This window comes from Euprymna scolopes, chromosome 29 (genome assembly GCF_053919585.1).
Source record: "Euprymna scolopes isolate OS-2025 chromosome 29, ASM5391958v1, whole genome shotgun sequence".
In the NCBI taxonomy this organism is placed as follows: Eukaryota; Metazoa; Mollusca; class Cephalopoda; order Sepiida; family Sepiolidae; genus Euprymna; species Euprymna scolopes.
Window position 1 is genome coordinate 83,315,316 of NC_136510.1, and position 12,343 is coordinate 83,327,658.

Here is a 12,343-nt window from a genome sequence, read left to right on the forward strand (position 1 = left end):
AATTCCCATAAACTAGGGGCACTCTCGCCTCAACAAAAATTGCCTGGGCACCCCCGTCGGCATTCCCCAGTAGTATTACGAGTAGGACTATCCTGTCTCCCTGCAGCCGAAGTCATTAGGAGACCTTCCCCATCAGACGAACTGGTGGGGGTAGAGATTTATTTGCTGCTCACCACGCCAATACATGGCACAAGGCCGGAAAGTGGGGATCCATCAGGCTCCCCTAAAGGAGGGGCACTCCTGCAATTGTAAAAATTGCCTGAGTAACCCCGTCGGCATTCACCGGTCGGGGCACCTCAGGAAGTCAGCAATGAACTTACTCTACCGGAAAGCCCGGTGGCAAGGCCTGGGAGAGTGAACCTCCTAGGTATTACCTGGGCGGTGTATCTCAGTCCGACAGGTGCTGGGCCGGTTCCCGGACCCTCACCTGTTAGGCTGAGTGTAAAGTGACGAATCCTTGATGAGTACTACTACCTTGTCTCCCTGCAGCCGAAGCTGCTAGGAGACACATCCCCATCAGACGAACTAATGGGGGTATATATTTAAATGCTGCCCACATCGGCATTATGTGGCACAAGGCCGGAAAGTCGGAACCCCGCAGGCTCCCCTAAAGAACGGGCACTCCTGCAATTATAAAAATTGCCTGAGTAACCTCGTCGGCATTCCCCGGTCGGGGCGCCTCAGGCAGCAAGCAATAAACTTGCCTCACCGGAAAGCCCGGTGGCAAGGCATGGGAGGGTGGACCTCCTAGGTATTACCCAGGGGGCGTACCTCAGTCCAACAGGCGAGTGAGAGTTACGATGCTACCTAAAATAAAGCCAACATAAACTTTTTACTCTCCTTAAATAATATTATTATTATGTCACTCAGACTCCAGAGAAAACGACTGGTTGCTGTCAGTAAACAATATCTGCTGATGGCCTGTGTGGGAACTACTAGTGAATACAAATAATAATAATCGAAAGTAGACAGACCGTACATTTCGTCGTCCCAGCAGCCTACAGGGTGAAAATCAAGTAGAGAAGCGAAGAAAATACACGGAATTGGTCAGAGGGAGATAAAAGAAGACATGAAGAAAGTCAAGATAACAAGAAATGTTGACAAAAAAAAAATAGGAGAAATTGGAATCAGGGGAAAAAGCTAAGAACATAGTAATCGTGAAAACGACTTAAGGAAAACATTCGAATGTCGAGATTGACATAAATTACAAACGCTAAACGATCTTACAGAAAGTGCAACAGAAGTAACACAAGACGATAGACGGACACTAAATAGAACCAAGTAAACTGAAACTGCAAAATTGTAATTAACTATCCCTTCCCCATACACACACAAGAATTGTGGTGTAGGTATCGACTGGCACCACAGCTAATAGTCGAAGAGAATGAAAAGATGGAGAAGAAAAGAAAACATTATACAGACCTTTACTTGATATGTTCGAAGAAGCTCAGTCATTAAAGGAGGCTTATTGGCACGCAAATCCTAGTGAAAACCAATGGTCATTGTCAGGGAGGACTTATATGACAAACAGCTGTTGCGATAACGCAAATGATTTGCAAAGGTTACCGACAGAGGTGGAGAGTATTGAAAATCTGGGGAGCTTTTTCTCACCCAGACTCCGGGTAACACCACCAGTTGTTGTCAGTGAGCAATCTCTAATGCTGACCTGCGTGAAAACTCCTAGTGAGTTGTTGCTGTTTTTCAATAATAATAATAATAATAATAATAATAATAATGATGATGGTGGTGGTGGTGGTGGTGGTGGTGGTGGTGGTGGTGATGATGATGATGATGATGATGATGATGATGATGATGATGATGATGATGATGATGATGATGATGTATCGAACTACATCTTGGCACAGTTAATAACATTAAAGATATTTTTGTTTCATGACCTGCCTGCCTTGCATGTAAAAGGATTTTTTACTTCAGGACCTGTCTTCGACAATATAATTATCCACAGGTTGCGCACGCGTATCATAGAAACATTAAACATTATCAAAGGTAAGCTATATCTTTAATGGGCATCGCATCCACCATTGATTCCACAAAGGGATCAATATCTTATTTTATTTATAAATAATTAGCGGGACCTGTGGAAATTCCGCAGCGGACGCTTTCATATGTAATATATTGATGTTGGCATTCTATGGATGTTCAGTGTAAATAGATATGCCCTGATATTATTGTAGAATTTTTGTTAAAACTACAAAAATATTTATCAAAGCTAGCAAGGGCGTAGCCCGGCGTAGCCCGGTCCTAAAATTCGCTTAAATATGATATTTTAATTCATGCAGATTTTTATACTATTATAGAATCAATTTTCTATCGATTATTATATAGTATCAAGTTGTGATTTCAAAAATAAAAAATATATATCCATATGACTTGGGTGCATTAGATTGAATTGAAACCGAAGTAAAAACTTATGAAAAAAATAATAGGATAGATATATATAATTTGAGTTTCTTTCAGCTATAATCGAAACCGAAACTAAAACTTATGAAGAATTCTTGATAAAATGATTTATTTAAGAAGTACATTAATTAAGTGTCATCAGCTATAATCAAAACCGAAACCAAAACTTATGAAGAATTTTTGGTAAAATTATTTATGACAAGAAATGGGAGTACGTAACAATTAAACGGCCCGGAGGTAAGCGTGACACAGAAAATAACACACACGCTATCGTATCAATATATAGATAATACCTTACGCCTAATACCTAGTTCCTTACTGTGAATCGAAAGAATACCATAATTCTTTGTTTAATGTATATTATCATAACAAATGTCCATACAAAATTTCAGCCAGATCGGCTCAGTAGTTTCCGAAGAAAATAGTGTTGTGTAGTACGGGTTCCATATTTAGAGATGACGGGGAGTTCGTATTGGGGCACATATATAACGGACTCATGTAATACAGACATAACTATAGTGATGATGAGGGAGATAAGACATTTATATATATATATATATATATATATATATATATATATATATATATATATATATATATATATATATATAATACAGTTCTTTTAACACCTATTAGAGAGGAGGAGATACTTCACTTGTGATGATGGTGAGGAGGACACATAATCTTGGAAGGGTTTATTATAATTGATGATAAACACAATTACCTTTCGTTCGTGAAGGATGACACAAGACAATAGTTATAAAACACAATGATGATTGCTTTATTCATCTTATGGACCGGTCGAATAACTTCAGGAATTCACTTGTATCTACATGGTTAATCTTCTACCCTCCGTCACTAAAGGGACTCTCCTCTGACTATGTCAACTCTTGGCTGATCAACTCTCTCTGATTGATTCTCTGACTTGCCTGACTAAAATCCGAACCCATAATATGGAGAAATGTCTTTTGTTTATGACTGCAGAAGGGTGTTTTTCAAATGTGACCAATTTCACGTGGCTTTACATATGTTTGTCCAACACACTTTTGGCGAACAAAAGAATCCTCAATATATAACTCTAACCTATTTTTTAACAATATAATTTAATTTGCATTGTTCATTCTTTTACTGACATATTTAAGATTCAGATTTCTTAACGAATGGGCAATCAACAATAGAACAGATAGGCATATAACAGACTAATAGAAATATTATCTAGATTGTTAAACATTTTCAAAATAATGACACATACGTAATATTGATGCCTTATGATTCCAAATGAAAAACGGAAACGTTTCCTAATCTTTATTTTGAAGATAAAATACTTTTCATCGCGAAGAAAAACTTTTCTTCAATCACGGTTTCTTTCATAGAACTAACCGTCTATGAAACATAATGCTGTGGGCTGCTTACGAGCTGTCTGTAACATTGCTATTTTCAAGTCTAATACAAACAAGTTCTTGCTTAGCCATCCTTTTAAATTATTAAAAACCACACCAGTTCTATTATCATTGTCATCACGATGTTGTCTTACTGGTTACCTGACACTCATTAAACTTTATCCTCGAGTAGCCTTAGTATCCTAATAGATGATTATCTCTTCATTATTATGGTAAAAAGAGTCTTATCTTTTGCTCATTAGACCCATGTTTTAAGCATCCCGTTGTGGCACAACCATTGTTGTTGTTGTTGTTATATGCCATATCAACCCTTTTCATGTTATTTAATTCCGAATTCAGTGATTTTGAAGAACAGTTTTTTTAATAGAGTGTATTTGTTGATTTTTTTTTAAGTCGGTTTCTATTTAACTCATAGTTGGGACCCTAACAGGTACTACCAGTCCGGGTCAGAGTGGACCTGGGAGCAATGGCAATTAAAGAGTGGCTCCACACTCCCCAAAGCCAACAAGCTGAGGCCTCACTATCGGATATAGTTTAAGGTTATATCCATGACCTTTGTGTTTATAAGCTGTATAAGTATTATGGTGCCCGTTCGATGCACACTTAAAGATTGATAGAGATTAATAGGGATTTGTATTTAATGCAAAATGAGTACAAATTTAACAATATTCAACTATCACTTTTGCATAAAACACTTATTTTAATATGGACTTATCAGCAAGATACAAAATTTACTTTATAGGTTTTGCTCGGAAAACCTGGTAGGTGATGCCCTTTTCTCTTCCCTGCAACCTCTTTCCCGCAAAAAGAAACTGCCTTTTCTCGATGGTTATTTTCATGTCAAGTGTTCGACTGAGCTCCATTTGCTGTTACCCTTTTGTCAAACTTTCACAAAAAAAAACACTCGACTAGCTAAAACCACTCTATATGATTTTCCTCACTCTATATCTGTGCTAAACGCAGAAAAAAAGCATTTTTTCCCCAGAACTGCCCGCCTGTGGAACACTGTTCCGCTGGTCTGCTTCCGGGTTGAATATAACATGGTAACCTTCAAATCTAATATAAACACGGTCTTCTTGAGCCGTCCTCATAAATAATCAAATTCTAATCAATTTACACCATTAATTACTACACTACCATTTTACATTTATTGACCCTTATCCTCGAGTGGCCTTCAGGCCTTGATAAGTGGTAAGTGCCAAGTAAAAAAAAAACTACTGGGCCAATCTGGCTGCTTTTGTGTTTACCTTTATGTTAAAGCGCATCAAACTAAGTATTGTGCTTTCCGTTCGATTCCTAGTTGGGGATTAATAGAGATTAGTATTTAAGTTGCACTTTTCTCGGAATGTGCTTCACCATTCTGATTGAAATTGTGTATGCAACTTTGTTATAATAAGGTACAGCGAATAAGTATTATGGTATTATGATACGTTCGATGCACATTTAAAATCGATAGTATTAATATCTAAGTTTCATTATTCTCGAAAACTATTCGACTGTATCCTGCGGAAAATTAGCATAGACTTTTTAATTATATGGTACAACGAACGATATTATATATATACGGCATAATCACGTTGACACACCGGTTCTCGCCAGATCACCGAAGTTAAGCAACGTTGAGTCTGGCTAGTACCAGATGGATGACCATTTGGGAATTCTAGGCGTTGTATGTTCTCTCTGCGCATTTCGGCATTGTTTCCAGTCATCCTGTACCTCAACTTGCCACTGGTATTTAACGGTGTTGACTCAGGAGAGGCGTGATTGGAGATTGCGCAACTCTTGCCACACAAATTTCATGCGCTAGCACCCTTACAGTGGGTATCCATAGTCTGTCAAGACTGAAGGAAGCCACAACGAAGTAACTATTATAGTGTCCGGTCGATGCGAAGTTAATGATTAATAGGGATTTAACCATATTCAACCATCAATTTGGCATAAAGCACTGATTCTAAGTTAATGGCCCTGGTCTATGCCCATTTTTAGCTGATTAAATGTTTTTATATGTTTGCTTTTCCGTCTTTTTTTTTTCTTTTTACTGTTTACAGTTTTTTTTTCACCCCAAAAAAGGCACAGTGCCACTAAGTCGTAATGGCTTACTATTTGAGACGTGCTTTACTGGAATACTATGTAGGGAGTTGGGCAGCGAGATGTCTGTTCACATTACACTTGAACTTCTGCATGTCAGTACAGTTGTAAAAGCAGGAACCCGGAAGGGAATTCCAAAGTCTTGCAGTTTGAGGGAATAAGCTATTTAAGTAGAAAGCTCTCCGCAATCTTATTTATACCTTTTTTTTATTACATTTTCACGTCAATTAAGGCACTGTACCACTTTTATGTAGGGGCTACTATAAAGGACATGAGTTGAAGGAATACTATGTAGGGAGTTGAGCAGCAAGATATCTGTTCACATTACACTTAAACTTCTGCATGTCAGTACAGTTAGGGAAGCAGAAAACCGGAAGGGAGTTCCAAAGTCTAGCAGTTCTGGGGAAGAAACTATTGGAGTATGTGTTTTAAAACTAAGTATTTTTCCATGAAACTTACCTTAAAATGAGTGTTCTTTTCGCTTGAATTGAATTTTTATTTTTTTAAACTTTTGTAAAAATTATACAATGATTTTTTTTTGTTTTATTTTCTTTGTAACAATAAAAAGTATATTGTTTTACTTTCGTAATAACAGAAATAATATATTTAACATTTAATAAAATTGGTCAGAGTTTACGCGAAAAAAAAATCACGAAATTTTCGTCCGGCACATTCCGGCGTTTTACATAAACTTCCGGAAAATCCGAACGATAGCAACATTCTTATTTTGCATAAGTACCTCTTGTTCTTTCCCAATTTTCGCTCTATCCTTACCACTTTTTTGTGTATTTTTATTCGAGTATTTATTATTATTATTATTATTATTATTATTATTATTATTATTATTATTATTATTAATACTAATATTATTATTATTATTATTATTATTATCATTATTAGTATTATTTATTATTATTATCATTATCATCATTATTATTATTATTGTTATCATCATTATCATTATTATTATCATCATTATTATTATTATTATTATTATTATTATTATTATTATTGGCTCACAAGGAGCTTTCACACACGTCATCAAAGATCTCATTGAATACAGCCTGTGGTGTTCCTTGGAAACTGAGTGACAACAAATTTCTCCAGATTTTCCAGCATTCTCTGCCTCTTTCGATAACATTTGCAAATAAATTTGCATTATCGCAACAGCTACTTGCCATTTATTTCTCGTTTGAAGCGGCAATTGGTCTTTACTGGAATTTGAGTAGCAATAATCCTCCTCAAGGTCCCAGTTCTCTTCACACTTATAGAGTGGAATTCTGGTCAGTGCTCACTCCTCAGTCTTTCCTTCTTCCTATCTACTTAGCTATTCTGGCTCACTCTTCCTTCTTTTGGAGGAGAGCAGTAATGGGAGGATAGTTATGCAGCTTCAATGTACTTGGTTCCATGTAGCGCTTCATGTTTTGTCTCTGTAGCAGTTTGTCTGGTCTGCGCTTCTGATTCTTGTGGGTTAGTTTCCACATTCAAGGGGTTTCCTTAATATTTCAGCTGTTTTCATTATTGTTGTTCGTTGTATCTTTCCAGTCATTCCTCTGATTCCAATTTCTCCTATTCTTTTTTCAAAGTTTTTCGGGATTTTAAAAAATATTATTATTATTATTATTATTATTATTATTATTATTATTATTATTATTATTATTATTATTATTATTCACTCTTTTTTTATTCTGGTTAGGACCTCAACCATAACATAATATACGGGTAGATTTACCTGCCCTTGTTATGAGATCAAACAGTACAGTCAAAGATAAAATCAAATAGCCGTGCCCGAAAAAAAATCTAATAATCATTTCGGATCAGTGGTTTCCAAATAATCATTCAACTAATAAATTTGTTTTTTAATAAACGTGCTTATATTTTTGTATGGCATTATACAGACAAAAAAGCCGTTCATTATCAGACATTACAATTATTTAGCGATGAACCACATCGTTTCCTTGTATTCCAGTATCTAGTTCTTCATTGTGAACCTGGTTTCATAAAATTGCATGTACAGGATGATTGGAAAGTAACTTCATATAATTGAGATATATTTCTGAAATATCAGGTTTACAAGAAAGTCCTTGCGGTTTTTAACTTTAAATTCAGATAAACATATCCCGGCCCAAACAAAAATGTATCGATAGAAATAAGAAACATCTGAATCAACACATTATAACCAATGCCAAATAAGTATATCCATGCCAGTAACGTAAAAATCTTACGATTTGGTGTCTATGAAGTTGCTGAAAGCGTGTTTGGTCTCACTAAGGTTTTTAAAGCATTTCTTACGCAGAATGATGTTAAGGTTGTTGAAAAAGTCGATAAAGTCGGTAGCTGAAAGGTCTAGAAAGTATGGCGGATGAGGCAGAATTTCGTAACAAAATTCGTTCAACTTTGCAACGCGCAGTCGGACATTGTTGTGGAGGAGAATTGGGTCTTTTTTGTTGACTAATGCTGGGTGTTGTTGTCGAAGTTTCTGATGCATTTCATCCATTTGTTTACAGTACTTTCCCGTTGTAATGCATTCAAAAAAACTATAACAGATGAGACCAGTCGCAGACCACCAAACAATCAGCATGACTTTGGTGTAACTCTGGCTTCGGGAAGTGTCGTGGAGCTTCCTCCGCACCTGAGCTTCCCGGTTGTCCTAAAACACTCACTTTTCAACACAAGTCGGGTCGTTCTTGCTGCGTAAAAGTGGGAAAGATGGCATTTCATAACAGCGTTTCCTTTGGTTGTCGTTCAATTCGTGACACACTCATTTGTCATTGTTTTCATCTTCCAATTTCTCTTAAATGGTGGGAAATCGTCGTATACGTTATGTCTAATTCAGATGCAAGTTCACTTAATTGATCGTTGTCAAATTCCGATAACTGACCACTACGCTTATCCTCTTTAAGACTCTCTTCGCCCCCCCCACGGAATGTCTTAAACCACCATCGTGCTATGCGTTCAATAGTTGTTTCTGGGCACAAATGTTTCATTGATATCGCCAGCTGTTTTAGCAGCTGATAAGCTTTAATTAAAAAAGAACATCGTGTGAATTTGTTTTTTTTTCATCCTGTATTAAACGTTCTGGAAAAAAGACAAAATTGTTTAAAAACGATCGTCATTTAAACGATTAGATACATCGAAAATTGCTCTTTAAAATTATATATAAAGATATATATATATATATATATATATATATATATATATATATATATATATATATATATATACATATACATATATATATGCATATATATACATGATATATGAATGTATATATATTTATATATATAATATAATATGCATAAATATATTATATTAATAAATATAATATATATATATATATATATATATATATATATATATAGAGAGAGAGAGAGAGAGGGGAGAGAGAAGAAATGGCAAAAATTTATATTTCAAAATACATGATGTTGACAATTTTATATTTTATTCCTTTACATCAATTTATCCTTACAGTTCTATACAGTGTCTGTTTCGTAACGCAACATCAATCACTTAATAATTATATCAATTAGTGAATCTATTATGGCCTTAACTCATCATAAGAAATAGCAACAATCAATCCACCAAAAGGAATTAAAATGTGATATAACATGGGGAGAATCCAAAAATTTGGAAGAGAGGCTGCAGTTACCTTTATATTTTACCGTTACGCCATCTTGGATTTCTCATATATATATATATATATATATATATATATATATATATATATATATATATATATATGTATATATATCGTGGCTAAAAGACGAGCCCCAACTCTAATTAATAAGGTGTACTCGGGGCCCTTTTTTTAGTCACCCTGTATATATATATATATATATATATATATATATATATATATATATATATATGATATAATGCTGAACGTCTGTGTGTGGGGGGTCACGAATAGGCTCTTATATAGTTGATTATTTAAAAAAAAACTGATTGCATATAATGATAGAAGATGTATCGAGGATCAGGAATGAGCATGTTTGATCTGGCAGAACGGTGGTTCATAAAAATTGTGGGGTCTGCGTTCGCACCAAGCCCTTAAAATATGGAAATAAAAAATGAAAAACAAAAACGTTTACAAGGGTTTTTGATATAGATTTACATAAGAATACTTTGATAAGTATGTTTCAACTTAAATAGGGATGGTACAATAAATTGTGGGGTCTGCGTTCGCGCCTGTACTCCATGGAAATATAGCACAAACTTTAACAAATACTTTTCATATCTGTTTGCTTAAGTATACTTTGATAATTATGCTTCAGTTTGAAGAAATGTGGTATAATAAAATTATTGGGTGTTCGTTCGCGCCTGACCTCCATAGAATGTAAATATGTCACAAAGTTTAACAAGGTTTTTTTAAAAGGGATGAGAGTGCACAATAACACCTTAACTTTAATCTTAATTCACGTTAGTGTTTATTTATTTTTCTGAGTTGAATCATATTGTGCCGAATAAATTCACATCATAAATTCACGTTCTTATTAAAGTGAAAGCCAAAAAAAGTCGAAACTTTAGACAATTCTCGACATAAATTTTGCATAGCTCTGCTTTTTCCTTCTCCACTTGCACGTGGCACTCTTTCGAAAATAGATAAATAGATAAATAATAAAAAAGAAGAACGTTTCTTTTTATCGTGTCAAAAGAAGGAAAAAATCCTGTTCACGTAACCACGTGTCTTTTTAAAACATTTACATAACCTTTTTATTTTTATTTATATATCTGTTCAAGCTTTTTTGTCGCTGTACTAGAAGGAATTCAGTTGATTACGACCCTTTCTGCGTGTTCTTTACATTAACCCTGAATCCGACGGCGCAATACTACACCATTCAATACTGTAAAACTGAAAGGAAGCTGGTTTACTTGAAAAGGGCGCCATTTTCTTCTTATTCATATTTATATCGAGTCTTTGCTTTAAAAAACTAAAGTAATTACGTGTTTACTTTTTTAATATCCCACTTTGCTGTTTCGGATTATTTTACTAAAGTAAGTAAAGCTTCATTATTTTTTAAACTGTTTTTGTTTGTTTGTTTTTCGATATTTTGTCGATATTATTTAGTAAGGGTGTTTAGCAGAAAAGCCAACAAACGATTACCCGAAAAAATAAATATACAAGAAATAAATGTTACCATAGTCAATAAAAGTTCAGTTCATGTTTTTTTGTGTTTTGAAATAGTTTTTAATGCTCTTTAAATAATTTCAGCGAACCCAAATTAAAACTAAATTTGAGGCGATAACTACTTAAATGAATTTTTATATAAACTACACATGCCATAATCGAATATTCCTCAAGCACAAAATAATGGAAAACATTAAACTGTTCAAATTTAAAACGGGGCTCTCCATTTCAAAGTCTCTGCCATTTTGATTTTTTTGAATCTGTTCGTGAATTAATTTTTTTTAATTTTTACAAACTACTTAAAAATATAAACCAATGAACTTTTCTACAAAAAAAGTAACTTTTATTGACTATGGTAACATTTATTTCTTGTATATTTATATTATTATATACATAACATTTTCTCTTTGTAAGTAAATATCATTTTGTTGGTCACTCTTGGCTACGAATGGAAACAAAGTTGATATAAAAAAATATATTTTCACGAAAATTATCTTTACTTTCATCATATTTTGCTTAGAGTAAAATTTTTGAGTATCAAAACCTATCTTTTTACAACCCCCTCCTTTTCATAACCTATCATACTTTCATCAATCACAGTTTATTTTCTGTAGGCTGTTCTTGAACCCAGTCAACGACAGATACTTCTGCTAGTATATATATATATATATATATATATATATATATATATATATGTATATATATGTGTGTATATATATATGTATATATATATATGTGTGTATATATATATATATCTATATGTGTATATATATATATATAGTCGGAAGAAAAAAAGACGTAAGCGTACCACACAAAACAACACACACGCTACCGTTTATATACATACATATATATATATATATATATATATATATATATATATATATATATATATATACATATATATATGAGTTAGTTACTCCAGCAATAATCGAAACCTAAACCATAACTTACGAATAATTTTTGGCAAAATTATTTACTACAAGAAATGGCAATTAAACGACATTCAATCGGAAGAAAAAAAAAGACCTAAGCGTACCACAGGAAACAGCACACACGCTACCGTATTAATATATTGATAAAAAACAGCTATTTTCTTATCAGTTCCATTTCTTTTATCTTTATTTTCTTCTTTCGCTTTTGTCCTTATTCTTTCACTTCTTTGTTCCTTGCATCAACTTCAAAATCTAATCTCTTCTCAAAACTCAAACATGCAAACATATCTGTTTTCCTACTATTTACGTATCCTTTTCCTTTTCTTTTGTTTTTCTTGGATATATTACATTCGCTCCAGTCTTCTTCACGT

General features: G+C 34.0%; 1 protein-coding gene, 1 long non-coding RNA gene and 1 pseudogene across 2 annotated transcripts in view; 2 read left to right on the forward strand and 1 right to left on the reverse strand.

Annotated features, from left to right (window-relative positions):
- Nucleotides 1–12,343, reverse strand: part of LOC145252753 (uncharacterized) — a 511,723-nt gene that overhangs the window by 362,562 nt on the left and 136,818 nt on the right. The window lies entirely within an intron of this gene.
- LOC145252754 (uncharacterized) overlaps nucleotides 1–12,343 on the forward strand; it is a 160,688-nt gene that overhangs the window by 113,832 nt on the left and 34,513 nt on the right. The window lies entirely within an intron of this gene.
- Nucleotides 5,381–5,497, forward strand: LOC145252880 (5S ribosomal RNA; annotated as a pseudogene).